Below are 6,139 nucleotides of genomic sequence, written 5' to 3'. Positions count from 1 at the left end.
TCCCACTTCAAAAGGGATATCAGGTACAGAACAAATTAAATTCATATCATCTCTTGTTCCCTCCAAGCTATCTGTCTGTCATAGCTCCAGTATAGCTTTTAAACCATCCGAAATTAATTTTGTGAAGTGTGAGTTGTTTGAAGCTTAGGTATCCATGAAGGTGGGTAAAGTTCACCTCCTTTGTACAAATATTTGCACCTTCCGTTCATAGGAAAGAATAGACAAATAATAAGGGTAGATTTTAAAATATATTTTTGCCCCCTAAAGAAATACATAAATGCCAAATAGGATTTTCAGTGAGAATGACATTGCAATCAATGTGACTTAAGCTCCTGAACACTCTTGAGAATGAAACCATAAAGGGTCTCTAGCACCAGTTACACAGACAGCTTTCCTATCCATCTCCAGTGCTAACTTCAAATTACATTTAACATAAATTTAGAGATTTCACCTGAAGTTCCTTACATTTCATCCAAAGTTAGAGAAGAATAGCAGATTTGAAGCAGCAGCTGGACTTGGCCTCCTCTGTCACTGTCATATTTTCTGGAAAAATCCCTTTGCCAGGATTTCTTCTCCTGGGAAGCTGAGAAGCCTCAGAGAAAAAGAAAAACAATAATATCTCATTTGCTTCTCCTGTGTTTTGCTGCTTTGGAATGTGGTTGGAGATTGTTTATCCAACATGTGAATTGTTTTTACTTAATGACCAATCACAGTCCAGCTGTGTCAGGACTCTCGAGAGATTCACAGGTTTTTCATCAGTATCTTGTTAAGCCTTCTGTCTTTATCCTTTCTCTATTCTTTAGTATAGTTTTAGTATAGTATTCTTTAATATAATAAAATATCATAAAATAATAAATAAGCCTTCTAAGAACATGGAGTCAGATTCTCAATTCCTCCTCCCTCTGAGGACCCCAAAAACACCACACTCGTCCCTATGAGTAAATCTCCTGTACCTGACGGGGAAATAGAACCTGCACTTTCAAGAGACAATAAATAATTTTTGTCACCCATCGATGAAGAAAGCAGAAAGGCATCTCATGTTTATCTCTGGTTTTCCCAGGCCCTTGTGCTAACCTGGAGATGGCCCAGACTGAATCAGAGATAAGATCAGCTCTCAGGAATTAAAACCATCCCAGGGTGTTTCCTAACCAAACTTTCTTTTACAGGTTCCTTTCCAGGCACATCTTGTGTGCACTGAGCTATCCAAGCCCACTGGCTGCTCGTGGTGAGGAGGTCACTAAATCCTCCCTGGCAGGCAGCCTGGTTCATCCCAGTGGCTGCTTGGAAAAGCAGGTATTTCCTGTTCTCTGCCAGGCAAAGTAGCTTTGGGTCACAGCTCCTTGCAAAAGGCAGCACATGCATGAAAAATGCAGAGTTGTTGAATTTCAGGAGCTGAAAAAAATTTAGTTGAAGGTGAGAGAAGCAGAATTCTGGGCTCCCCTGGCTGTGCTGATGAAATGTGCCTTGGGAATAAACTGGAATTTAGATGTGCCCCATCTCCTCTTAAATGTATGGGGAGAAAATTGACAATCCCTGCTGGACAGGGGAGGGTGAGGAACCTTTGGCGCTGACTTTTCCTTCTCTGTCCAAAATTAAATCCTTATATTTTCCTACTGGACTCAGGGCAAAGCTGTTTGAGTCCCCTCTACTCCATTAATAGGAAAAGTGAAGAATCTCCTCCACCCCCAGCAAATTCAAGTCCAGAGAGCAGCTAGAGGGAAATAAACCTCAAGCTAAAAGAAATTTTAAGAAGTAGAAATGTGGATGCTGCCATCACAAAATCTAAACCTTGCTAAATGAAGAAGAAAACCAAAATGCATTCTTCATTTGTGAAGAATAAATATGGAAATAGTATTAAAAATTAAGGTGTTTAGAGGGGAAGTATGGAGAGGTATTTAAAGAGCTGAGAGATATCTGCATTCACAAATGATACAGAAATGGCTTAATGGAAGTGGGCAAATATCTGATAGTAATGAATATTTCAACTTAAGAAAAATAATACTTAAAGACAAGTGAAACATTCATGTGGTGTGTGCTTGCTATTAGAAAAGAATATTCATTAAGTATAAAGCAGTTAAATCTAAATTAAAGCTGCTCAGCTTCAAGTGAGAGTCAAATTGCCCTTCAGTTTTAGCTTATCAATAACTTTGAGGTAGGGAATGGTTACTTAAAACCAATACAAAATAATTTCATTTCTTGGTTCTTTTAAAAATAACTACCAACTTATTTCTGTGTGATTCCTGATGATGCTGTGGTTGATATGTGTGTACACACCCATCTGTTATGATAAATGGTGCTATTTTATGGCCATTTAGGAAGTAAGGAATGGAAGGTAAATTGTGAAAAATTATATATGAAATGCAGCAATCAGTATCTCTCCAGGTTTCTACAGAGATTTCATCACTATAGTAACAGAAACACAATGGTGAATACAATGGTAGCTTTAGCTGGGAGAAAGAGAGTAAGTTTCATGAGTGAAATATATTTAATATATTTCTGAACTCTTACAACACCACCAGATTTGGTAAAGATTAATTTCTGGCTTTTCCTGAGAAGTTAGATATGATTTGGAAATCTCAGTTGTAAAATTCATCAATCAGAAACATTTCAACTGCGTGGTGTGGGAGAAAGGAGATGAAAACCAAATAGGAAGTGTTAATGTCTAATTTGTAATAACAGATATGAATTCTTCATCTGGAAAAGGAAAAATATCAGTGTTGTGATGCCTTTCCTTCACTGTTGCCTATTTGGGATATGCAATGTAGAATTACAGAGTCTTTAATCAAAAGGAAGCTTTCACATTCTGAAGAGCATCCCTCTAACTAAAATAATAAATTATAGCTTTTGAATTGAAAGCGTTGTAATATCCAATGCCAACCAGCACAGCCTGGAATGAATTATTTTGCAACTTCAATGCAAGTAATATTTCAGTATAAAAATTATGGTAAATCTAGAATTGCTTAACTGACACAGTTTTACACAGATAAGATGAAGAACCTTATGCTTTTTTCCCTCATGAGGTTTATATAATAAATTTCCATTTTTATGAGATATATTGTTGATTTTTTGTGGTTAATGAAATCGTGGTATGAAAACTCACCTCCCACATGCTGCCTGTCAGCTCAGGAGTTATGTTCATCTGTGCATGCTGAAGCTTTTCAGTGTTTTGAGATTTTTTTATAACACAAGAGAAACTGAGACCTCCTGGCCAAGAGGGGAAATCCCCATAAATTGCTGTTTATGGGATGAGTATTAACATATGTGGGATTTGTGGCCCAGTGTGAAACTGAGGGAATGCTGCTGCAGAGAGCTCCCAGTGATTTATGAAGGCTGTTTACTGCACAGGGATTAGAATAGCTTTTATCATACATTACATTGGTACTTTGCTTTAAAAGAATAGCTGAACCCATTTTCTGACCCACATAATAGTGAAGTCTTAAATGGTATAAAGTAGCTAATTGACATTTTTGTCAAAATAAAAGACCTAGGATAAAGGAATCTCATTTCCTTTTGTCAGAGGATGAAATTATATTTAAAAAAAATCATGATGATGTAAAATTCAGACTCTTTTGTATGGATAATTGTTATTACAGAGTAACAGGAAATTGCTTTCCCTGTAAGTATGTATTAAAATCATTCTGTTGCACACAGTAATCTCCAGCTTGCTAAATGGTCCGATGCACGTTTCCATCAGGAAAATTTGCTTATCACCTACTCAGATGGAAAAATATGGATTGCTCTTCTCTCTCTCCTCAGTGGCCTATCAGAATAATTCTAAGAGAATTAGACTAGTGAAGGTAATAAAGTTGTAATATTAATATTCCTAATATTGCTTCATCAAGGGGCATTAGGTGTATCTGGAAATTTCCCTCACTGTCCCGGACACTGGATATTTACATGTTGAAAAACCTTCTTTATTTTATATCAAATATATCTTATTTTTTTTTTTATTAATGAAGAAGCAAAACACAAAAATTTGATTATCTGGGGTAAACCACAGGCAGCTTTAGGTACTTGAAGATATCACACCCTGGAATTAAGGTCCAGATGGGTCAGAATAAACCACAGCCTTCAGGAGAGGCAGATTTTAAGGACCTAAACACAGAGTACAGTGGATGAGCTATTTAATACATAATAAGATGATTGACTAAAGCATCTGTTTGGCAGGGTGTGGTTTTTTAGAGACTGTATTATTTATCAGACAGGAAGAGCTGAAAAAAAAACCCCTGAGTGTCAGGCACTGTCTAGAAAATGAGGCGTCCTCTTTTACAACACAAAACAATTGTAAAGGAAGATCTAAAGTGCACAGCCCCCAACAGATCAGTGTGCCAGGTGATGCCCTGGGAACCACACCCTTTATTCTTTCCACCTTACCTGGAACACAGGAGTTCCTCCCTGCCTGCTCTTTTCAACAGTTTTCTGCAGGAGTTTTCACTTTTTCCGTAGTAATCTTGATATTGTAATTCTGCACCTATGACATGTTTCTGTGAGGTCTTTTTATTTTCAGCATCTCTACCTCTGGTTTGGTGGTTGTGACCTTGCTGGCTCTTGTAGTCTGTGGTACAACAGAAGTGAGTGTATATATTTTTTAAAGATTTTTTTTCCCAATTTTTGTACATTTTCAGTCTGTCTTTAAACTTCTTGTGCAACAAGAGTGTGAAAAGAGGCCAAATTCATGGCCAAGGCATCAATTCATTACCACAAATCTTTCCAACCCAGTGTCTCAAAACAGCTGAAGAGCTCCAGCCAGTGCTGCTGGTTTGAGTTCAGCAGGTTCATTCCAGGTGGGATGTGTAAATCCTCTAAATGAAAGCCCAAATTCCTGTTGTGCATAATCTACCATTAAATCTGGGAACAGCAGCACAAATGGTTTGGGAAAGGAGAAAAGTTTTGTGTACAAGAAGCCACCCTAATCAAAGGATAATTCTCTGGGTATCTGCAAATTGTTATGTCCTTTGAGCCACAAAGTTTAATTTATGATATTAAAAATAATTAATTGCCTTTTAAAATATATGAGAATGTTTCCCATCTTTTTTTCTTTTAAGTTATGCTTATGTGGAAATTAAGACCTTTTAAACATCAGTGATCAAGAACTTTCTTTAAAGAACAGCAGGAAATGACTAATACAAATATACAGTGAAACCATCCAGTCATTTACACGAAGGAATCTTCCTCCAGCTCTTTAATGGACTAATGCAGGCTGGATTGTAATGGGGCTAATTTGCTCAACACCTACTTAAGGAGAAGATGCTGGGGTGCCTGATTTTTTCCCCTCTCTTGGGTCTGAAAAAGCAATATATTGCCTACATGAAAGCATCCGTGACACTTTGATAGATGCAGTGAGCTGCAGCCAATGCATAATTGGATGATGCTAAGAGAAGTGTCTGAAATTGCCTCTCAGAAGCCAGGCTTTAAAAGTCTGTCAAATTCAGCAAACAGAATGGGGAAAAAAAAAGTCTAGAATTTGTTTCATCACTCATCTCACTGTCAGCTTTTCAAGCTAAAACTGGAGCTTTCAGTCTGTGGCAACAGGAACACACAGCTTGAGGGTCAAAGGGATTTTCTCCTGCTATGAAATATGTAATGTTCAGATCACCTGCCACAAGTGTTTTTGTGTCAAAATAATATAAAAGCAGGAGGAAGCAATGATCTGAAATAACATCAGTGTCTCAGCTGTGTAAGTCAGCCTAATATTTCTTGCAAGATTTGAACTTCACTGTCCTACAGAGGAGAAAGTTCAAGGCTCCTGTTGTCAATACCTGGTGTAACATACTATGGACACACAAGCCTATTTACTCCTATAAATGCCAAAACTGGGTGTTTTCTTCCCAAATAAATCAAAGGCTGTGTAGTTGTGAGCACACTTTTATGTTATGAATATTTTTATTCTTATATGCTTGCATTTGCTGGGTACCAGACATGACACACATTCAAGAAAAGCTTTGTAGAGGTTGGTTTGATTTTCAAATCTTGTCCATCAGGTTTTCACCATGCAATTTCTTGCAACACATACAATATAAAGAAATTAAGGTTGGAAAGGGAAAAAGATGGAAAAAAGTCAGAGGGAAAGGGAAAGAAAAGCTTGTATTTATCTACAAGCTTCATACAACATCCCACTCAGTTACTGAGCCTATTCAGT

The sequence above is a fragment of the Camarhynchus parvulus genome, chromosome 2 (genome assembly GCF_901933205.1).
Source record: "Camarhynchus parvulus chromosome 2, STF_HiC, whole genome shotgun sequence".
In the NCBI taxonomy this organism is placed as follows: Eukaryota; Metazoa; Chordata; class Aves; order Passeriformes; family Thraupidae; genus Camarhynchus; species Camarhynchus parvulus.
Note: the sequence above shows the minus strand (reverse complement) of the source record.